General features: G+C 48.2%; 1 long non-coding RNA gene and 1 pseudogene across 1 annotated transcript in view; one reads left to right on the plus strand and one right to left on the minus strand.

Moving 5' to 3' along the window:
* The window catches only part of LOC140214054 (uncharacterized), a 219,871-nt gene that overhangs the window by 189,763 nt on the left and 5,684 nt on the right, over positions 1–24,424 (plus strand). The window lies entirely within an intron of this gene.
* Positions 8,742–12,511, minus strand: LOC140214140 (uncharacterized; annotated as a pseudogene).

Here is a 24,424-nt window from a genome sequence, read left to right on the forward strand (position 1 = left end):
TACCATGGTTCTGGCAGCGTTTGCGATTGTCAAAGCTCTTACGGATAGCGGCAAGTGACAAAATCACATGCAGTTATCGCGACGACTGGCTTTCTCGATTGACATCGAGAGACACAGTGCGCTTGCCTAGTGCGTTGGTAATCGCGTCGGCTCAGCGCCGCGACGACTTCCTGGCGATAGCATGTCATATACGCAGAAAGTGCACCTAAGTTAAAATTCACTTGCCGTGGAGGATTTGTTGTTATATCCAACGAATGACGAACGACTGTCGTGTTTGCGCGGCGACGCGAGATAACTGGCACGCGATCTCCCTTGGATGGCCTTCGTTGCTGCTCGCTGGACGGATCACCTTTCTCCGATGCTGGGATGTTGAGCGCGCGCGCGTGGCGGAGCAACTGCGAGTGAAAAAGTAGAGCGCTCGCTACGCGTTCCTTTGAACGGCGGCTGCCTGTTCTCTTAGAAGCAAAACGGTGTGTCCTCTGCTCAATGCGCATGAGTGAAACATCGCAATGTTCGGTGCCAGCCTCCTACAGTTGAAGCAGAAGATTAAGCTACGTTTTGTTCTCTATTGCCTCAAGAGTAGAACAGGGCATACTACTCTCTCTCTGGAGGGCAGAGTGAAAAGCACATTTCACTCTCTCCTTGGTGACGGAGTGAACAATGCATTTCACTCCACTCGCCATTTTGCGAGAGTAAAACAGCGCTTTGAAGAGTAAATCGGCCGCTTCACTCCTGCGATACCCTTCCTAGTTTTTAGAGTTTGCCGCTTGAGCCGTTGCATGATGGTACAGTGTAATCACGTGAGGTGAAAGTGCATCGCTGCAGTGGCATGTCACCCTGGCTGTCGCTCTCGCAAGCGTGTTTAATGCGCGTGTTCATTCTCCGCGCAAACGGTCGCCTGCGTTCTGACTGCGCCTCGGTTAGGCCCAATTCAAAACGTGCCAAGGACGCCCGCGAGGTGTTCATAACTCGGAGGACGCCCAACAGTGTTCAACTTGATATTGGGCCACGGCAAAATGTAAAGTAGGCCCACACCCATATTTCAAGTTGGCCTATCCGCAAATTTAACTTGGCCTGCCACCAGATTTCAAGTTGGCCTCTCCCCCAAATTTCAGTTAGCCTACTACAAATTTCGCGGTGGCCTTACCCCAAATTTAACTTGGGCCACCCTCAAATTTGAAGTTGGCTCACTCCCGAATTTAAGCTGGCCCACCGCAAACTGCCGTCACTGCTGCCTAGGTTCGGACCAGGGGTTCGGAAATTGTAGAAAAAGTCGCTATTGCACTAGCCTTGCTGGATAGCTCACTGAATTTTATCTATAGCGATTCAAGGTCTGCAGTCAGAGCATTTGAAAAAGGCACCGTTTCCAAACAGGCCCACAGCGTTCTTGGGAGCAAGAAAATCACGCAACACTTTATTATTGCTATCCCGCCCATAAGGGTCAGATAGAGGGGGCTCCTGCCAACCTCAACGAGTCGGCTCACGAAGCTGCGCGCGAACTTGCACAACGCAATGCCCCCGACCAATCGAAAGGCGACCCTCCAGAGGTCAGGGACACACCCTCCACCTACAACGACATTTATAAAAACTGCTATCTCAGCCTTAGAACCTACTTCGTTGCTCATCTGCGGCTCAATAGAGCTCAAGCACTAACGCTCGTCTACTACAAACGAATACATATCCCCAATCTCTCCCTCTTACACGCAATCTATCCGGATACTTACACCGATGGCACTTGCGGCGATTGCGGAGAAACAGCCAATATAGAACACATGCTCTGGCGGTGTGCTCGGTCACATTGTATCATCCACAACAGCTCGGCCAGATGGGAGGTGGTTCTCCGCTGCCCTCTTCTGGCTGACCAACTCTGTGTTGTCCAGCAGGCCCACGAGGCGGGCGAGAGGCTCCGCCTTCCCGTTCCCACGTAGGAGCGGCCGGCTTCGTGATGACTCACGATCTGCAGGACCTCAGTAAAGTGTTACCATACAATACCATACTCCAAACTAATGACAACCCGAACCTGGTGACACGAAAAAGTCTCCTGGCCCAGATGGTATCCCTAATGAATTCTTTAGACAATATGCTCAGTGGATCGGGAAGCATTTGGTGATAATTTTCCGTGCGTCACTTGAACAGCACAATTTACCAAATGATTGGTTAATGGCGCGAGTCGTGCCATTTCGTAAAACTGGGGAAAATATAGAGTTCAAAATTACAGACGCATTTCAATTAAATGTGCTTGCTGCAAGAAGTTCGAGCATATCCTATAAAAAAGCCTGTTTAACTATATCGAAAGCTCTAACATATTTATTTCTAACCAGCATGGATTTAGGAGCTGAATATCCTCTATCACCCAGCTTGCAGAGACAGTACACGATTTTGCTCAGGTAATTAATGAAACAGGTCAGGTGGACGGAATCTGCCTAGATTTATCAAAAGCCTTCGACCACGTTTTACACTCGGATTGGATTGGTAAACTTCTTGATATCGGAGCTAATTTAAATATAGTTAAGTGAATTCTTTCATACATGACTAACAGATCGCAGTACGTGGAAGTGAAGGGAAACAAATCGAAAATTCTAAAAGTAACATCAGGTGTGCCTCAAGGGTCTGTGTTAGGACCTGTATTGTTTCTATGTTATATTAATGACATGACAAATGCCCTAATGATAAGATAATGGTTCGTTTATTTGCAATGTCGATTGCTTACTATACTCTAATATCTCGTGTCATGAGGACCAATTAAAGTTAGATTCCGTACTAGAATCAATCACCAATTGGTGCAAGCGATGGAAAATGAAAATAAATTATGAAAAAACTGTTTGTGCGCGAATAACTAGAAAAAGAAGAAATGTGTTATATTACAATTGCAAGTTAGATGGTAAATCTGTAAAAGAAGCTAGCCACTTTAAGTATTTAGGCATTACGATATCAGATGAGTTCTCTTGGAAAAAACACATCACTATATATGTAATGCCGAAGAGGTTAAACTTTGGTCACTAAGACGGATGCTTAAACTTGCTCCCCGAGATGTTAAACTTACTGCATACCTGGCATTGGTACGACCCGCGATAGAATATGCAAGCATAATATGGGATCCATATAAAAATGAAGTAAATAAAATTGAAAAAATACATAGGCGTGCAGCAAGGTTTATTGTGTCAAAATATAGCTGCATGAATTCTGTGACTGAAATGCTCACTCAACTAAACTTGCCCGAGCTTTTATTGAGGCCAAAAGTGGCTAGACCAAAATTTATTTATTTAATAAAACATAACCACTTCAATTTCGGCACTCAAAGCTACTTACAAAAGAGAACATCACGGATATCACGGTCCGCTAGGTCTAGCCACGAGGGCCAATATATGCCCATACAAGCAAAGGTTGACTCATTTAAGTACTCCATCTTTCCTAAAACGATTGAAGATTGGAATGCGCTACCGCACAGCATAACGGAAATTGATTCTCTAGAACAGTTTCAAAAATCTCTACTGGCCTATTATTCTTCTATGTAACCATCCTCTCACATTATTAGCTTTTTTGTGCAATGATAAGCCGCATGTGCAACATGGCATGATTGAAATCCTACAGGATATTGAAGTTTCTATTTGCGATGTTGAAAATATTATTTTGTATGTTACAGTTGTTGCTTGTAATTTTCGGTGCCTGTTATACAATGCTTGTATTCTTGTGTAGAATTGGCACACCTAAGCAGTTGTATTTTCTGGATTGACTTGTGTAGCGCTCGTGTTTGCAGCGATCTTTCAAGCTTATATTATAATTGCTCCACCCTGCGTCGGCCTTTGGGCTAACAGTATCAATAAATATAAAAATAAAATAAATAAAACCTTTAGGTTGGCCCACCCCCCAAGTTTTAAGTTTCCAACCTCTAATTTAAGTATGCCCACCCAACATTTCACGCTTACCGAACCCTAAATTTCAAGTTGGACGACACCTAAATTTCACTTGGCCCACCTGCTAAATTCTAGTTGACCCAAGCCCAAATTTCAACTTGAACTAAACCCAAATTTCAGTTGGCCTCCCCTAGTATAAGCTTCGCCACGCATTTTCTAAGAAGGCCTCAGGGTGTTCTCATTTTGTTTAATTTGCTGACAACGGTGAACGTTCCACCTCCAGCACAATGTTACGCGAAGTACGAATCAATAAGACGCGCAACTATTTACATCTTATATTTACAACAGCGGTTTCAGCGCTGACCGTTTAGATTCACAGCGCGAGGCCATTCTGTTCTGCTTCCTCTTTTCACGAATGATGGCGCCCACGGACCTCGTTCAAACAATCAAATACGCCACTTGTAAGAACATAAACCTCAGTCGACATTTATTCTACAAAAGACGGCCAAGGAGCGTTGGCCGACATACCATATTCGGAAAGAACGGGCCACAAATTTTAGTTTCCTGTGCATGATGAAAACAACCAATAGTGTACCACTACGCACTAGAGTCATATCATGCAGCTAAATTTAAAGGTTGAACTGTTTCAACCCTAAAATCATATCCATAAACCATTGGAAAATACGGGGAAGGCGGGAGATGGAAATTCAAGACGATGAACAAAATAAGAACAACGTTAAAGCCGGGGCCAGCGTTTCAACAAGTGGACTTGTCTTTTCCAAGGCGACATGTGCTTTCTTGGGCACAGTGTACGTAAGCATATTCCAGCATGTACACAAGCATGTTCAGCCAGAGTTTGAAAATATGCGCATGCCACGTAGCTGGACAGAACCACTGTAATGTTGTTTACCATCGCCTCGAGATACGCAAATGATTTTTTTCATTCCACCTAACTGCGTAATTAGTTTGAATGAACTATTATTCTTCTCAAATAGTATAATTAGATAAAAAGTGCCAATGAGAAAATAGTAGAGCGGCATGAAAAACTCCCGATAAAGCTTTCTGTTGCTCAATACGGGCTACATAAAAGTGTTTTTCCAAGCGTTAAATAATCCTTCGTATGCACGCAAAATTGCCGCGCGACTCGCCGCTCGAGGCACTTTGCGTGTATTCACGGGCTTCTTTGGCGCTCTTTCAAAGAATGGTTCAGCCCTGATATGAAATTGATTTAAAGAATCAGCTTCGCTCTGAATTGCAATCTTTTCTGTTTATACCAGACAGCTTTGTGCGCTCGTAAGGAAAATAATTGTATGAAATTTTGATGAGAAGCTTGCGCAATCTTTGTGGGCTAGATGGAAGAGCCGCACATATACAAAAACCTATTTCGGCTCCAGTACAGAGGTGTCGACTGAAAACTGCTCGCCCTTATTACTGGCGGCAAAGTTTGTAAGCCTTCAGTTTGTAACAATTCGTGATACACTCTTGTTTTCGCTGCTATAACGTGGCATGTACATTTGTATATATATATATATATATATTGAGCCATATTAGCTGAAGTTCTGACTAGTATCATGCACGGCGAAGAGAGCCAGCAGTTTTCCAGAAGCACGGCCAAGCATTTCAGTGTGCTGTTGAATTCAACGCCACAGCGCCTTTCAGGAGATCTCGTGAACCGATATCTGAAAAGCCTTGGGATTTCTGCTCAGCAGACATCCCGTTACTGCTGGTCGGCTTGAATACTGCGAGTAGATGTCTGATAAAGCCTCTGAAGCGAATGTCATTTCGCACAGTTATGGGGTGACAGTCTTGCAGCTAACCTCTTCCTCCTCACCGACGGTGCCCTGATTCTCCCCTAAGGCTCTGGTGATACCGCCGCCTTGGCTTATATAGGACTATCCAGCCGCTCCTGAAGTGTGTCGCCTCTTCTGGCCAGTGTCTTCAGCATAGATTGAAGTGCACGGTGAGTGTTCGGGAATCCCTGAGGGCATAGGGTGTGCTGAGGTAACCCCCGAAGTCTGTGCATTTGGGCGAGTGCCATGCACCAACACCCTATGTAGCAACGAACCTGAATAATTGTAATTTTGAATACACTCTACAGAGTTTCCTAGTGACCAAATCATTTTCCGCCTTTCTTTTTCCCAGGCAGAACCCAGACCAAATAGCCACTTCATTTCTGGGTCCCCTTAGAACCTCTTGCTATAATGTCAACTTCAGGTTGAATTTCAGTTACGACAGTCCGTAAGGATCCCGCATTGTTGTCTTGCTTTCTTAAGAAAAACAATAAGTATGTTTTTGACATGCCTTTCTCTCTGCACTGAACATCGTTCTCTTTGTCGCTGGTGTAAAGTGCTCCTCATTATTCTGCTTTTCCCTAGGACAAAATCATGCCCACTGCTGTATATCTCCCAACTAGCGAGCACAGGACGGCAAGCCATAAAACGGCGGGCCGTCCTAAAATCCTCGCCTGCGGTTTATAGAGCGCGCACTTACTACCACCTTAAGTGCTTTGTTATCTGCCCCAAAACATCAGCTTCAAAATGTTCCAGACAAACACTTACGCGCAAACACACTAAAATATTTCCACGTATGTAGCATATGCATTCATCTGCGCCAAGAAATGCGTCCATCTTCGGCCAAGACAGGGTCACAAGGAATCCACGCGCTATATATTAACAACTTGTCAAGGAGCCCATAATTATTTCTCAAGCGACATGTCGAAGGCATTTTTGGGGTTCTAGTTTCCGTTGTTTCGTTTCTTCACATGTTTCGGGAAATCTGTGTTTCTCGATAGTTTTGTGAAATGCAGAAGATGGGCACAATTTGGCGTACCTCCTGCCGGATGATCGGAAGCGTTATCCCTCATAATTTGCACTACGTTATTCTTGCTGCGAATATTTCATCTGGTGGCTCGTATTCACTCCTGAGGATGCATTAGGAATTATTTAAATGAAGCAGTAATAAAGCTTAAAGTAAAGTGTGTTTTCCAAATTATAGGAATGTTTAACATTAGGCGTTATGATGAACATTAAATAGCATGCTACAAACAAGAAATATTAACATAAACACTGAATAAAAAGGTGCACGAATAAAAGAGCATTTAGGAATGACACAATAATATTATTAAGAGGAGGGGAATCACTTAGAACCCATAAGAAAATTCTTGAATGCCATGATACCATTCCCATGGCTCAACCGGTGTGTCATTGGTGTAAAAGAAAGGATGCCAGGATTGGATACACCGCATGGAAATTCTGCAAAAGGGGAAGTTATAATATCATGAATATACCTCGAACGTGCATTCGGCTGCATGAAAAAATTATGAGTTCAAGCTGTTTGATCTAATGACAAAGTAAGCGCGCAGAGGAGGGAAACGTAGCAGACTTTCATAGGTAAATGTTGCATCAGAAAGTGTGGCACTGGTATTTATCGAGTTAAACTTAGGGTGACATTTATAACCTTTCCATTCGCATTTTTATCTGTCGCCTTGGTAGACTTTTCTCCATGGTTGTGTTTCTTACCATTACTGTGGTAGTCTTCTTTTTTTCAATCTTGCGCTTGTATGCAGATACATTACGGAAAGCTTCTGGAATAAAAACTATTTTTGCTGCCCTAACCACCAATGTTGGTGCGCGCTAAGATGGTGGCTGTCATAATAACGTGACGGTATAACGAGAGTTCACTCACACGTCAAATACAGTAACCTTACGTTCACTCACGCTTCGCTCACGCATGTGGTGCTACCACGGGTCGGAAGAATAGGTTTGTTTGCTTGGCGACGAGACATGCGTAGGACAGCGATAAAATGCTGGCCGAGTGTTGAATTGCGACAAACTTGTAATAAAAATGGTTATTGAGAATAGGTGCCGGATGCCGAAAACACTCGAAAAAATGCTTGGAGCGCGGGCGCGTTTTATACGTTTAAATTGTAGGATTTTACCTGCCAAAAACGGTGATCTCCTTATGAGGCACTGCGAATAGCGAGAGACTCCCGACGAATTTGGACCTCCTGTAGTTATTAAAAGTGCAGCGAATGTACAGCACACGGGCGTTCTTGCATTTCAGCCTCGTCGATATGCGGTAGCTGTGGCCAGGAGTTCATCCCACGATCTCGTGCTTATCAGCGTTATCACCATGGTGGCTACACAGGTCTCGTTCCTTTTCATTTTTTTTATGGGAAATGATGTCCATGGTTGTTTAAAAGTGTAAAAAAATTGTGGTGATTTCTTTCACTTCAAAAGACATTATGTTGACTCGTCAATACCTCTCCACGTCTTGGAGCGTAAACCAAAGTGCCGTTTGTGCTGCGTTCATTGTTTGACGCCCTAAAACTAATGACGTGGCTTTACCTTCTTGATAAATGCGCATGCTTTGCGTACGATTCTTGCAGTAATCTCTTTACTCATTAAAGAATGCTGATTGTCTAAAGGGTGAGTGTCACATTCGCAACCATACCACAAGAAAGCATACGAAGGGTTCGTATTCAAACGGCTGTAATCTGTCCTGTGTGTTCCTGCCTTCTGTCTTCGTCTTTTCGCGCTGCCCCTTCAAGATGTTCAACCAGTACCAACTCGCCCAAATGTCGATCCCTCTACAGGAAAAAATAAATTCAATATTATTTTTAAAACCAAATCTGGCGGTCTTTTAGCATACCGTGATTGAGAAGCCGTAAGGTATGCTTCCCTATGATGTTCGAAGTATCCAATGTAAGAAGTTTTCATGTGCGTCGCTGCTTTTAGTAACACTATTATACTGCGTCAGGTAGAACGACATCGGACAGAATATGCGGCGATTTACGGTCGGCAGGGCTGCAGCAGTAATCCGGTACATCAAGCAACCATCCATTTGTGCGCGCTGTAATATTCTGGATTGGATTGGAGACAACTTTATTTATGCCTGCAGTTGGGCGCGCGCGCGCCCCGACGAGGGCCTACGTCATCCTCGAAGTCGCCGTTACTCGGCGCGGGTCTCCGCTCGCCGTTGCCGGCTCGCTGGGTCCCTGCCTTTCGAGCGCCTCGAGGACCTGCTGGACGGCCCAGAGCTGATCGTCTCGGTCATAGCTCTTCGCGGCTGCCTCGAGCCGTGGTGGGAGTGTTCTTGATTTTGAATCTTCTGGATATCTTACGCAGTCCCACAAGACATGCGTGTAGTCTGCAGTCTCCTTCCGGCAGACTCTGCACACATCTGTCGGATATGTCTCGGGGTACATACGATTCATCAGTTTCGGGCTCGGTAGCGATCCGGTCTGGAGCTGTCTCAGTACTACCGCCTCCGCTCGACTCAGTCTCGGGTGCGGGGGTGGGAGAGTCCTGCGAGCCAGGCGGTAGGCCTTCGTGATTTCACTGTAATCTGTCATGCGGTCCTTGGTTCCGAACCACGTCGGACGGTCTGTCGCCGAGGCGCGGTTGGTTAGCGCTCGCGCCGCGGCGTGTGCCGTCTCATTATGGTTCTCATTGCGTCCCGATGCGTCGCCCGCGTGCGCCGGGAACCACTTGAGTCGTACTTTTCGTTCCTTTAGTTTGGCCGCTCGCCGTACGCGCTCAGCCTCCCTGCAGATTTGGCCTTTGGCAAAGTTTCGCACCGCCTGTCTCGAGTCGCTCAGCACCGTGTGCCAGTCTGCGTCTGCGATGGCCAGGGCGATGGCTACCTCCTCCGCTTGTTCCGCTCCGGCGCTTCTCACGCTCGCTGCCGTCCTTGTGGCGCCGGTTCACGCCTCTATGACGACCGCTGCGAAGGCGTTCCGTTGGTATTCGGCCGCGTCCACGTACCGCGCGTGTTCGTCGTTGGCATGCTGGTCAATGAGAGCCTTGGCCCTCGCCGCTCTTCTTCCCTTGTTGAACTCGGGATTCATGTTCTTCGGTATGGGGTCGATTCTGGTCTGGCGTCGGACCTTTTCGAGGACGGGGAGCTTCATCTCCACCTCGTTCGAGCGCCTAATTCCCAGATCGTCCAGTATCTTCCTCCCGGCTTTGGACATGGACAGTCGCTCCAGTTGAGAAGTCCGTTGCGCTTCGGCTATTTCTTCGAGCGTATTGTGTAATCTGAGTTGTAACAAGCAGTTCGAGCTCGTGGACTCGAACAGGCCCAGCGCCGTCTTGTACGCTCTTCTGATGAGCACGTTGATTTTGTTTCATTCGTGTTGCAGCCATCTGTGGTAGGCTGCAACGTACGCGACGTGGCTGATGACGAAGGATTGGACGAGCCTAAGTAGGCTCTCCTCTCTCATGCCAGCCTTTCGGGAAGTGACTCGTTTTAGGAGTCGAATCACGTTGGCTGCTTTTGCCCTGAGACGGGTGATAGTTTCGCCGTTTCTTCCGTGCTTTTCGATGACCATGCCTAGGATCCTAATTTTGCCGACCTCAGGGATCACGTTGCCGGATTTGGTGACGATTCTGATTGTTTAGTTTTCGCGTTGTCTGGTCTTGCTTCTGCGGTTTTTGGTAGGTGGGAGTATGAGAAGCTCCGATTTGCTCGGCGAACATCTCAGTCCGGTGCCTTCCAGCTGGTCTTCTATTGCGTCGACAGCGGCTTCCAGCGCACCCTCGATGTGGGCGTCGCTGCCACCGGTCACCCATAGCGTGATATCGCCCGCGTAGATGGTGTGCCTGACGTCTTCGATGTGCCCGAGCTTCTCGGCCACTCCGATCATTACCAGGTTGAACAGCATCGGCGAAATGACCGATCCCTGCGGTGTGCCGGTGCTCCCGAGCTTCTTCTCTTGAGTCTGTAGGTCGCCTGCTCGTAGCTCGACGGTCCTGTCCGTGAGGAAGTCCTTGATGTAGTTGTAGGATCTTTCACCCATGTTGAGCTTGGAGACTTGGGACAGAATCGCCGAGTGTTTCACCTTATCGAAGGCGCTCTGCAGGTCCAGCCCTAGGATTGCTTTGTTGTCGCGGGTGCTGCCGCCATCATCAATGATTTGGTATTTGAGCTGCAGCATCGCGTCCTGCGTGCTGAGGTGCTATCTGAAGCCGATCAAAGTGGCCGGGTACAGCCCTTCTCGTTCCAGGTAGTCTTGCCACCTGTTGAGCAGGACGTGCTCCAGCACCTTGCCCACGCAGGACGTGAGCGAGATGGGCCGGAGGTTATCCGTGTACGGCGGCTTCCCCGGCTTGGGGATCAGGATGGTCTTGGCTGTCTTCCACAGCTTTGGCAGCGCGCCCGCTCTCCAGCACTTGTAGTATTTTGCGAGCTTTTCAATCGAGCCGTCATCGAGGTTCTTGAGAGCCTTGTTCGTGACGAGGTCCGGGCCGGCTGCCGACCGGCTGTTGAGGTCGTGCAGGGCCGCGCCTACCTCCTCGACGTCGATGTCACGATCGAGCTTCGCGTTAGGCAGGCCGCTGTACGGCGCGTGCTGTTCGGTAGGTGTAGTCGGCAGGTATTTGTCGTTAATGCGTCTGGTGACTTCGTCGACGCCGTGTGCTGAGACCGCCTGATGCATGAGCCTGGCGAGTCTGTCCCTTTGGTGTGACTTGGTCTTGGTTTCGTCGAGCAGGTGCCGCAGCAGGTTCCACGTCTTCCCGCTGTGCATCTGCCCATCTGCCGCGTTGCAGATCGCGTTCCACTGTTGCGTGCAGAGAGCGCGGCAGTGATCCTCGATCGCTCGGTTCAGCTCCGCCACCTTCTTTCTCAGTCTGCGGTTAAGACGTTGTTTCTTCCAGCGATTGAGTATCGACTGTTTGGCTTCGATGAGATGCGCAAGCCGGCTGTCTACTTTGTCGATCTCCGCGCTCGTTTCAATCTCTTTAGTCGCGTCGCGTACGCTCTTGGTGATTTCGGCCGTCCACGAGTCGATGTCTTTGATCTCGTCGTCACCGTCGCTCTTCTGGCTTCTGGTGTCTCGAAATGCATCCCAGTTTATCCATCTGTGTGGTTTGATGCTGGTGTCGTTGTGTGCCGGTGTGCAGATTTCAACGATGGTGTGGTCGCTACCTAGGTCGGTCCCCGTGTTGCTCCAGGTGATCGCGCCCCGGATGTCATTCTTGACGAACGTGAGGTCCGGAGTGGTGTCCCGGGACACGGAGTTGCCAATTCTCGTCGGATGTGTCGGGTCCGTAATGAGGGTGAAGTCGAGTTCCGTGGCGTCTTCGTACAGGTCGCGGCCCTTTGCTGTGTACTTGTTGTAGCCCCAGGCAGGGTTCATCGCGTTGAAGTCTCCGCACGCGATCAACGTGTTGCGGCCCGCTGCGGTGCTGGCTCTGTGCAGTCATGCAGTCATCTGTGCAGTCATCTCTGTTGTCTTTGCGATGGGTTGCTGTAGACGTTGAGCAGAAATATGCTTCCTTTTTTCTTCTTGCCCGGGATGATTTCGGTGAGCGTGTGCTCGATCTTGATATTGCTGTGCAGCTCATGTTCGACGAACGTGAGTCCCTTCCTGACCAGGGTGCACAGGCCTCTGCCGTCGGGCGGTCCCTTGTGCACTCTGTAGCCGGGGAGGGACGGTGCGTCGGTGAGTGTTTCTTGTAGTAGTATAACGTCTGGTTTGCGCGCGGCATGTACAATGTGCCGTTGGATGACTGCCTTCTTCCTTGCGAAGCCGCGACAGTTCCACTGCCACGCGGTTACACTTGCTGCTGCTGGTGTTGCGTTGGCGGCCATGATTGCGTTGGCGTGTACGGGGCTCCCTGGTTGGGTGGATGATGCGCGAAGAGGGGCGCAAACGTCGGCCGGCTTACCATCGGCTGTAGGGTCCTTTCGATGTAGGCGAATCTGTTCGCGTTCTCGGCTTCGTGGGTCTCCATTGTTTGTTTCAGTGCTGTCACTGCTGCGATGTTTGTTGTGATTAGCTGTTCGAGTTTGCTGAATGTCGCTTCGAATTTCGCTTCGTGGCTGTCGATGCGATCGTTTTCTGTTTGCGTGCGCGTGGTCTCGATGGCTCGCTTCTTCGGTGCCGGTTCCTCTATGGCTTTCTCCTGGATGTTCGTTGTCGTTTCCTCGGTCTTGCTTGTCCTTGGCGTGGGTCTCTGTAGAGGCTCGTTGTTGCATAGCAGCAACTGACGAATCTCGGCGATCTCTTTCGTGAGGTTGTTGATGGTCGCTCGCAACGCCGCGTTTTCTTGTCTTAGGAGCTCATTTGCCTCCCGGACCTTATTAATATCTTCTTTCTTCGTGGTTTTGGTGATTTTCTGCGCGTTCCTTATGTTGTTTCGTTTCGCTGCGTCGACCCAGCTCACTCGCTCACGTGATGGTGACGTTTTCTTGCTGAGGCTTCTCTTGCAGCAACTGCTGCCTCTGGATTTGGGCGCGCGGTTTTCCGATGGGGTCCTTGACTTTCGCGCAGCTGGCGGCTTGTCGAGTGGCGGGAAATCGCTCTCCGACAACAGCTGGCGTTCGGCCTGTCGGCGCTCCCATTGTCACTTGCGCACTACGTAATATTCTGAGAGAACTTTGTATTGAGTGTCAATTAGTTAAATAATACCAGTTATTGAAATGGTGCTTAGTTCTCCAAATAAATGTTTCGTATTTTGAACTCGCCTTGTAGTCTTGGACCCTTTCAAACATGGGCAATGTGTTGCGGCCGAAATTGTACGATACTATTAAGTATTGCCCTATGTACTAGTATGCCGACAGGTACGCGGGTACATTAAGACAAAAAAAAATTATCTCTAATGTGACGATTCATGCATATTGACACGTGTACTTATCTTTATCGGGCAACCACGTTTCGCCGCCTAACAAATGTAATCGCACAGCGTGGGACGCGCCTGCATGTATCCGAAGTTTCTGGAAAGTTATCGATGCTTCTATCCGCTGTCTGTTGTCGCCGAACCTTATGTTATCTGATTTCGTCACCTGACGCGAATGGTGTCGTACTTTGTGATGGCACGCGGGTCCGAACGATTAGTCTGGAACATTCGACGACTGCTCTATAAAAGCCGACGCGCTTGACCCGCTGACCATATTTCCAACGATCGCCGACCGCGTTTGCCGCTATCGTTGTGCTATGAGTGTAGCCTGTTTTTTGTGGGCACAGGTTCGCCCAATAAAAGTTAGTCTTGTATTCCACCGTATTGCTGCTTTCTTCACCGTCCGTACCACGTGACATCTGGTGGAGGTGCTGGGTAAGTCCGGTCATGAATGGTTATTCTTGCCGTGCAGATTCCAGTCGGCGTGATGAGGTGTCCTCCAGCGGTCCGAATTTGAGGGCCTTCCCATGCACTTTTAATTTTCTTCAACTGCGCGGCGATGGGTCCACTCATGACGGAGTAATCGGCTCCTGTGTCCACTAAAGCGGTGACTGCGTGGCCGTCGAGAAGCACATCGAGGTCGGTGGTTCTTTGTCTGGCATTGCAATTAGGTCTTGGCGTCGGATCACGGCTGCGTCGTGTTGAACTGAAGCTGGAACGTTGCGTCGTCAAGTCGTCGTTCGTCGGTGTAGTCTTGGCTTCCTGACTTCGTCGGGACGGCGGCGTGTCATTATTATGTCGTGGGGATGGTCTCTTCGTCGTCTTCGTCGGCGGCGGAGGATCTTCGTCAGTTCGACGAACAGCAACCGGACCTCCATCGGTTGCTGCTTTTAGTTTTCCGGACATGGGCTCGCTGACCGGCCCCGGGCTGGGCCAGTGTATGGTCGGCGCTGCGGCGACAGGTAGCGGCCTGATGACGGCGAACGGGACGCTCATCGAGGGCTCCACTGAGTAGCGGCGAGGTAGTCGGCGATGTCACGAGGGCGTTCACCTTCCCGAGGGCGCGGTACATCGACGGCGAACCCTCGCAAACCCAGGTCACGGTATGGGCATCGGCGGTACACATGGCCGGCTTCGCCGCAGTGGTAGTAGAGCGGGCGGTGGTCGGGGGCTCGCCAAATGTCCGTCTTCTTCGCGTAGCTGCGCTGGGCGACGGGTGGGCGTGCTGGCGGCGGCGGCGGTGAACGACGGAATTGCGGCGTTACAGGGCCCTGGCGTTGTCGCGGAGGGGGACCTTGACGGCGGGTGACGGCGGCGTAGGTCATCGCTTCCGGCTGAGGTTGCGGTGATCGTGGTTGCACCTCAGGGACTCCAAGCGATCGCTGAACCTCTTCTTTGACGATTTCAGCGATTGGATCCACTTGGGACTGCGTCCTTGGGTAGAACTTCTGCAGCTCCTCCCGTAGGACCGCTCTGATAGTCTCGCGTAGATCGTCGGTAGCCAGTGGTTATTCTACAACCGAAAAGGAATGCCTCGCCATCGTTTGGGCTACAGTGACATTTCGCCCTTACTTCTATGGCAGGCCATTCAAAGTGGTCAGCGACCATCACGCGTTGTGTTGGCTAGCTAACTTAAAGGACCCTTCAGGACGGCTGGCACGGTGAAGCCTCAGACTATAAGAATACGACATCACTGTAACCTGCAAGTCCGGACGAAAACACTCCGATGCCGATTGCCCATCACGCGCCCCTACACCCACCGCCGCAAGATGACGAGAATGACGACGCATTCCTTGGAATGATAAGCGCGGAAGACTTCGCTGAACAGCAGCGGGCAGACCCGGAGCTAAAAGGCCTCGTCGAATATTTGGAAGGGCACACCGACGTTGTCCCCCGGGTATTTAAGCGCGGATTATCTTCCTTCACGCTTGAAAACAATCTACTCGTGAAGAAGTTCTCACCAGTCCGCGCCAACTACCTTCTTGTTGTTCCGTCGGCGCTGCGTCCAGAAGTACTGTGCGCGCTACATGACGATCCGACCGCCGGGCACCTCGGCTTCTCCCGGACGCTATCGAGGATACAAGAAAGGTATTACTGGCCGCGCCTAACAGCCGACGTCACCCGTTATGCCAAGACATGCCGAGACTGTCAGCGACGCAAGACACCACCGACAAGGCCAGCGGGACTACTGCAGCCGATCAAGCCTCCTTGCCGACCATTTCATAAGATCGGGATGGACTTGTTGGACCGTTTCCGACATCAACTTCCGGAAATAAGTGGATCGTCGTGGCGACGGACTATCTCACCCGCTTCGCTGAAACTAAAGCTCTACCGAAAGGCGGCGCAGCCGATGCGGCAAAAGTTTTCGTCGAGAACATCCTGCTGCTACATGGTGCTCCAGAAGTCCTCATCACCGACAGAGGAACGGCTTTTACAGCAGAGCTCACGCAAGCCATCCTGCAATACAGCCAGACAAGTCACAGGAGGACAACTGCCTACCATCCGCAGACGAATGGTCTCACGGAGCGCCTGAACAATACCCTCGCCGACATGCTAGCAATGTACGTCGACGTCGAGCACAAGACGTCGGATGCGGTCCTGCCGTACGTAACATTCGCTTACAACACGGCGGTGCAAAAAAACAACACAGATCACGCCATTTAAGCTGGTTTACGGCAGGAACCCGACGACGACGCTCGACGCCATGCTGCCGCACGTCACTGACGAGGAAAATCTTGACGTCGCTACCTATCTCCAGCGCGCCGAAGAAGCCCGACAGCTCGCCCGCCTGCGAATCGAGAACCAGCAGAGGACCGACATCCGAGACTACAACCTCCGACGACGCTTCGTCGAGTACCAGCCCGGTGACCGTGTTTGGGTTTGGACCCCTATACACCGACGAGGACTGAGCGAGAAGCTTTTGCGTCGCTATTTCGGACCGTACAAGATCATCCGACTTATTGGCGCACTGGACTATGAGGTCGTGCCAGACGGCATTTCGCTATCACAGCGGCGCCGCTCACGACCTGAAATAGTCCACGTTGTGCGACTCAAGCCATACTACCAGCATTAATGAACTTTGGGGCTTCGCCTAACTGACCTTTGGACTTTGTTTCTCTTTCTTGTTTTGTTACTTATGTTTATTAAGTGTCCTTTTGTGCTTCGCTCTCTTATATTTGTAGCATCGGGACGATGCTTTTTAAGAGGGGGGGTATTGACACGTGTACTTATCTTTATCGGGCAACCACGTTTCGCCGCCTAGCAAATGTAATCGCACAGCGTGGGATGCGCCTGCATGTATCCGAAGTTTCTGGGAAGTTATCGATGCTTCTATCCGCTGTCTATTGTCGCCGAACCTTATGTTATCTGATTTCATCACCTGAAGCGAATGGTGTAGAACTTTGTCGATGGCACACGGGCCCGAACGATTAGTCTGGAACATTCGACGACTGCTCTATAAAAGCCGACGCGCTTGACCCGCTGATCAGATTTCCGGCGATCGCCGACCGTGTTCGCCGCTATCGTTGTGCTATAAGTGTTGCCTATTTTTTGTGTGTGGGCACAGGTTTGCCCAATAAAAGCTAGTTTTGTATTCCACCGTATTGCTGCTTTCTTCACCATCCCTACCACGTGGCAATATCATAAAGCCGAGTCAACAGCGGTTGACGTCGAAGAGAGACGAGCTATACATGGGCGTATAAGTGAACCACGCGGTTTATTGTTTATATGGCGCAACGTTCGGTATCGGCCCACATTACTAGTGGTCGGACCCTCGCAAACAAGAATCAAGACTGCGCCAGGCTACAAGAAGCATTACGCAACACGAACCTGGCAGAGCAGCTCTGGGCCGTCCAGCGAGCCAACGGTGCGACCAGGAAGTTACAACTCCTGGTCCCAACGGGGGAGTAGCCCACTGTATTGAGTGTTACGCCCCGTAGCTCGCAGGGCCTTTCAGTAAAGTTATTCCATCCATCCATCCATCCATCTCCGTGGTCAGCACATGTCTTTTTTCTTTCATTTAATAAAGCCATCATTCCGGTTCCTGCTTTGGGGATGCGTAATTTTAACGAGCGCAGTTTGGCTTCATTTCGGCCTTTTTTGCTGTAAATACGGACAATTATAATCCAGTCAATCAGCCTCTTAGTTCATTTTTTTTCGTACTAAAAAATATAACATCGGGTAAAAGCAATGCAACTCCCCAGCTCAAATGATATTGCGCAACAAAAAACGACACGGACGTAAGACGACACACCAAGCGAAAACTTTCAACTCGGTTTATTGTACCACTGAATCAATTTTATACATGTGAAGCAGTGTAGACATCGCATGCAGTTACATGAAAATTACCTGCGCATTCATGTAACATAGATACGAGGCATGTGATGCCGCCTCCAAGAAACTTAGTTCTTTTTCTGTGAGAGCCAGTGAACGGAAGCTAACACACTTATCACCCAATTTTGCAGTCGTCTGCGCTTCAGACATTTCATGGAAGAGCTGCGTGCTACCACGGGAAACAATCGCGCATTGGTCCTCGATAGGTGTGAATCCGTGATCGCTACAATGAATCTCCAAGAACCCACCGGAGCCATTTTTTTTAAGTTGTTGCATATGGCAGGCATTACCAAATCGTGATTGGAAGCTTATCACTGTTGTTGAAAAGCGAAATGTACAATTATTGCATTCTACCGGTGATAGCATGTGGGGAAGATACTTGGAGGATAATGAAGAAGCTGTAGAGCAAGTTAAGGACCACTCGAACAGCGATCGAACGAGAAATTTTAGGGGTAATGTGAAGAGACAGCAATATAGTGGTATGGGTCAGTGAGCAAATGGGGATAGCCGATATCCTAGTTGACATTAACAGAAAAAAAAAAAGGATCTGGGCCCGCCATGTAATGCGTAGAACGGATAACCGGCGGACGAATATATTTACAGAATGGATGCGAAGGGAAGGGGAGCGCAGTCGAGGACGGCGGAAATTTAGAGGCGGTGATGAAATTGGGAAATTTGCATGTGCAAGTTGGAATCGGCTAACGCAAGACAAGGGTAATGGACGTCGCACGTAGAGGCCTTCGTCGTGGCAGTGGACCTAAAGGTGGGTTTATGATGATGATGATGATGACGATGATGATGGTGACTGCTACAGCAAGAGAAAGGAAAATGACGGCGGTTCATATATAAGTGTGCCATGTCACAGTGGGCGCGAAAGTTATGGCAAATAATTTTGGAGCATCGAGCTCTGCCGTGGTCCTAAGAGTTAGATAGAGCGGTGATTTGTCCAACTCATGTATTCTCATGGGGTAAAATTTTATGGCAGCTGTTTCTTGTGCGTTTAATTTAATTATGTAAAGTATCGTATGTCCACGCGGTATAGCTCCACGCTAACTCGGCGCGCCTTTCTCCTTACAAGCTTTAATTCGACGCATTTATCGTTCTCCTCCGTGCGATAGAATACCTTAAATTGTCCATTTAGAGGAGGCAAAGTGGCCAGATACCCAAATCGCACCAATTACAGGTCCTTATTAAGTGTCCATAAAAGACCGTACCTTCGAGTTGCGCCGCTTTCCTCTCTGGCTCCCTCTCTTATTGTAGTCGTGATTGCGTTTTCCGGAATAGCGTGTAGTACGCAGACACAATAATACTACGCAAATGAAGTAGACATATACGCCGAAGAAAGAAGACCACAATGAAGTATGCATCCAGCAGCTATACGCAGTACGAGGACTGGTGGGCTAGTTTCAGTTCTGGCATAATAGCGTCGCCATGTTTCTGTTAGCCAACGAAAACTTTAAATAGCATATGTATATCTGGCTCTTGCTTTTCAGAACTACAAACTAATAAAACAACACGTAGACGTAAGATGTTCAGTTTCCTGTTTGCTTCTTTTGGTGTCATTTTTGTTTTCTTGTCTATTTGGTCGCTTTGTATGATGTACGAAATTGCGGCAGTTTTGCGGCTATCGCTTCGCCTATGGAGGACTTGTTACGACATCACGAATATCAGTTACAACAAAAAAAAATGCTTTTTTGTTGTTGTTCCATCGCGAAACAAGATCACAAGAAAGTTGCTAAGAAAAATTGCAAGAAACTTTATTAGGTATTTGCCTGTATAAAATGTGCCCTTTGTGATGTGTATAGGAGATCTCCAGCTCTGCCATATTGTTTTGTGTATCGATTCTTCTTCGGTGCGGACGTTCTTCATAAAAAAAAGAATATGAAATAAAGCACATTTGTAGGCCTAGTGTTTTCCTGCTGAAATGGAATAGTAAGGCTCTATGAGCTCCTGGCTCGCGCATCTCTACCCGGATGCAGTAGAGTTTCAAGAAGCGAGGACGCACTACTGGCGCCTAATGCGCACGTGAAAGAACCATACAGACACATAAAAAATATTGTCTCTGCAACAAGATAGTGGCTCAATGTCCTAATTGTGAAAAAGCAAAACGAAACACAACTGGCGCTCATAGCGCCTTGCGTCTGCCGAGCAACTTCTGCTGTACAAGTTTAGGGACGACGTACAGGAGCATCTTTACGATTTTTCAATGTAACCTGGCTCGCGATCGGCGATCGTTGTTCGAAACGCGCGTTCAGTTGGCGTTCGGTTTCGCCTCGCGCGACGGGCCTAGGCCGGGCCGTCGCCGGCAGCCGGGCCCATCGTCGCGGCCTAAGCCAACCGCGGGAGGTGAAAATGAACGCAAACTAAACGCTCGTTTCCATCAACGATCGCCGATCACGACAGCACACGTGAAAGCACATGTGAAAGATGCAAATTTCTTTGAAGCCTAAACTTGAAGAATATTACAATGGAAGCCTTTCAGGCAGCTTAGTACCCATTTACAGTAACTACATGATACATTTTCATGACATTTGCTTGGCAGCAGTAGAAAAAATTGTGGTGTTTTACGTGCCAAAAACACCATCTGATTATGAGGCGCGCCGTAGTGGGAAACTCTGGAAATTTGGGCCACGTGGGGTTCTTTAACGTGAACCTGAATCAAAGTATACGGGTGTTTTCGAATTTCGCCCCCATCGAAAAGCGGCCACCATGGCAGGGATTCGATCCCACCACCTCGTGCTTAGCAGCCCAACACTACAGCCACCAAGCAACCACGGCGAGTCCCTGCGGTAAAAACGTTTCTATGCATCACCTAAACAAATACGCTGGGCAACATTCTGCAATCAAAATTTGAGCAGTTTATGATCGCTCAAAAGCTCTAGATTTTATCCATTCGGACACTCTAGCGAGTTCATCAATGTCATCGTATGAGCTTGCTGGCAAATAATCATAGGTCGTTCACGTACTGCGGCGCGACTAGCATTCAATACGGCGCAACCGTAGTTTGGCTACATTGAGCGCTTTCGTGCATTGTACCGCACCGACGAGCAGCAGCCGCGCCGTATCGATCTCTACTGGGACATTTGCCAGCAAGTTTCGGACGCCACTATCACGATTACGCTGGTCATAACCGACGAAAATTTCAGTCGACAGGTCCGATCGGTAGGCTGAACGAGACTGTGCGGGGGAAAAAACACGCACTTATCTCGAAAAATAAAACGAAAAAAAAACGAGCAATGTACTATGACTCTGAAGCACAACCAAGAGCGAGCTTATTTCTAGAGCTAACAGCAGTTGTGGACCAGGAAATAGGTCGATCGTCCTATTTCGTTGGTCGCCATCTCGTTAGATACAGTACGACGTACGCCCAGATGGTAAAGCAACGAGACAGTTGAGCGGACGCACCCGGAATATAACCAATACGCATACCAATTTAGGCCAAGCGTTAGACTCACCACATTACAAACACTTTATTTATTATACTTACCCCAGCGGCTTTTCACAAACGAATATAGTGCGGCACTACTAAATCGTCCTCCCCAAAGCGGATATGAAGGTTGAGGTTATAGTGCAGTGCGTGCATGCGTGCGTGCCTGCATGTGTGCGTGCGGGTGGGGGTTGTTTGAATTCAAGATAGCAAATTAAATGGCATATTTAGAAACAGGCCCCTTCTGTTGCTACACATGCGCGTTCATTGATACCGACATGCACACACAATTGACTTGCCGAGCCTTGCGTTACATATACTGCTGTGTAATGGATGGTGCTGCGGAGGCCTTGCGTCATTGCTGCATGCGGCATGCGAGCTACATGCTCATTCAGACTCGGGTGAATATTCATGCGTTGTCCGGTTGTTCTCAAGCTATCATGGGAATTTCTTGCGTTTTTCTCAAAGATTACGCACCGCCGTTAGAACGTATGAAGAAGTTCGGGGCCCATAAATGCTTTTCGCAGGAAGTAAGTTTAGCAAACACCATCTGTATTTGCGTCTGTGAAATCTGAAATTCGTTTAAGATTTCTCCATTGTTAATTAATGCCAATTGGCGAAACCGTATCTACCAACGTACATTAGTAGATGAAGGAATAGCGGTGTGCAAATAGTGATTTTTGAGACTAAATCAAATACGAATCGAATAGGGCCATAACCGAATCGAATGAAATATGGAATACTCATTGAATTGCTTTAGAATTATGAACACCAGTTATAACAAATAATAGAAAACGATGTTGACATCCGTGTATTGTTACGGTTGTCAAGTTCCTGTCTTTAAATAGTGCGTTGTGAAGCTTTGTTTGTTAAAAAAAAAAACAGACATAGAGCATTTCGAGAAAAGAAAACCTTATTCCTTAGCATGCACAGGAGTCTTGAAAGCATTCGAATGATCGCTGTATAGGCTGTAAAATATGTCTACTCACGTGACGTAGCCTCCTCCACTGCACAAGTTCTGATGTTTTATTTCTAGACTATGCACCCACAGGTAAAAATTTGTCACACTTGTGCTCCAAAGTTATGTTTAATTGGGCGCAGTTTACGTTCTGAAATATTCGAAAAATATTCGAGATGTATTCGCATTTACAAATTTACGCCTTCAATTTGAATGGGACACTATTCTCTTTGTTATTAAAAAGTTTCGGATATTCGCACGCCCCTAGAAGGTACTGATGAGTTCCTTAGAAGATATCGGTCACAAATGATCGGAACAAGAACATAGGCATTGCACCGCGACAATGCACCTTACCAACAAAAAAATTTAATAAAATTTGGAAACTCTTAGCTCAACTACACCTCCCACCCGCTGACTTAGCGATTCTTGTTCGCTGCAACTATTTTACTTTGGCCATGGTGCAGCACACAGATAAGAGCTGCTAAGTTAGATCTGCTGAATCGTACATTAGGAATTACAGGCAGTGCTAAGTATAACGCGCGTAGATTACTTTCATGAGAGCTTTCGAAAATGTTGAAAGACGCTCAGAGTTGTGCACTGCTTTAAGAGAGGAGTGCGTTACGGCTACAATGGTGTACCTGATTATTGAAGTACACAACAGTCGTATAGGCTCTTTTCTACAGAAGTCAAGGCCAGGTTCGTACCTCGGACAAGCGCAATGCGTTAGCTTTCGCGGCGCAGTGTACAGGCGTTGTCTTTTCACCATGTGTCGGTTGCGTTCGTTGTCTCCGGACATACGGATGCACCTCCCGCCTGGATTACCACGACGTGAACAGACCATGCTTTACCGTCTGTGGCTAGGCGTTGCCTTTACAAACGCCTATGCTTTCCTCATAGGAATGGCCAACAGCCCCACGTGCGACACATGTAACATCGACGAGACGCTCGCACACATTATCTGTGTCTGCCCGCGATACAGTGCTGAGAGACAAGTGATGTGCAGAGTACTGGACCAGCTGGACAATCGTCCACTTTCAGAACTAAAAGCTTTAGGCCAATGCTCCGAAAGAACATCCGCGTTGAAGGCCTTACTCGCGCTATTAACGTTCTTGCGGTCTACGGGGCTTCACGACAGACTCTAAGAATGCCGCCCCCTACCGTTCTGTAGTGTACGCGCTTTGTTCGTGCTTGTCTCCCTTTCTCTCTATCTCCCCCTTCCACTCTGTTTCTCTTTTTATCCCTCTTAACCCTTCCCCCTGCGCAGGGTAGCCAACCGGAACTACCTCTGGTGAACCTCCCTGCCTTTCTCTGCATTATTTTCTTTCTCTCTCTCTTTTAGCGAAATATGTTGCGATTGATATTGGCTGATCAAGGAATGCCGTTTAAACCAACGCTTCGACATCGGGACTTATTTTCTTCAGGGCAGCAGCTGCAATGGGTTTTCTGACGAAGAGTAGCACTCATCAGCAAGTCCCAAGCCACTGCGGTGGCAGTTCTGGTGACATTGTCCTGAGGAGGGAACGTGGGCTACGGCGACATTGCTTGCTCGACTATACCGTTAATCGCTTCTTGCCCCATCTTTCCGTGAACTTAGGTCTTGTTGGGATTACAAATTTAATTGAATGTTCTGAGTATATAGTGTTATTGTCTTAGCGAGTTAGTGCATACTTACAATGTCAAGGCCTTAAGATATGTAGACTGGAAATAACTGCTTCTAGATGTATTCTGATACAGTGCTTACTTTTGAATATTACTACTAAGGTATCTTTTAAAAGAATGATAGCATATTATTGTGGCACCGATTATGCTTCGTCACCGACCAAACCTAAATGGAAGCCTGCTGATGAAAGCAGTGAAAATTATGTAAATCTAATCTAATCTAACCTAACCTAACCTAACCTAACCTAGTCTAACAACCCCACTATATGACATCAACTGTAGCACTTCGCACTAATAAACAACACGAAGGTACTTTACCTCTTAAATTACAAATAGCATCGGGAAGCCTCTCAAGCTCCGCGAGGAAAAGTGCGTGGGCAGGTCCTTGCTCATGAATAAAAAAGTTTCCGGCTGCCAAATGTACGAGATTCGAAAGCTGGATGATTACGACGAAGCACAAGCACTCATAGCCTTCGTTGTATAAGCGCTAAGTGCTTTCTGTCTTCATCAACGCCACTCTAATCAACGAGGCTTCCGAGGAATAAGATTAGGACTTGAAATGCGCCAATGA

This window comes from Dermacentor andersoni, chromosome 11 (assembly GCF_023375885.2).
Source record: "Dermacentor andersoni chromosome 11, qqDerAnde1_hic_scaffold, whole genome shotgun sequence".
Classification (NCBI taxonomy): Eukaryota; Metazoa; Arthropoda; class Arachnida; order Ixodida; family Ixodidae; genus Dermacentor; species Dermacentor andersoni.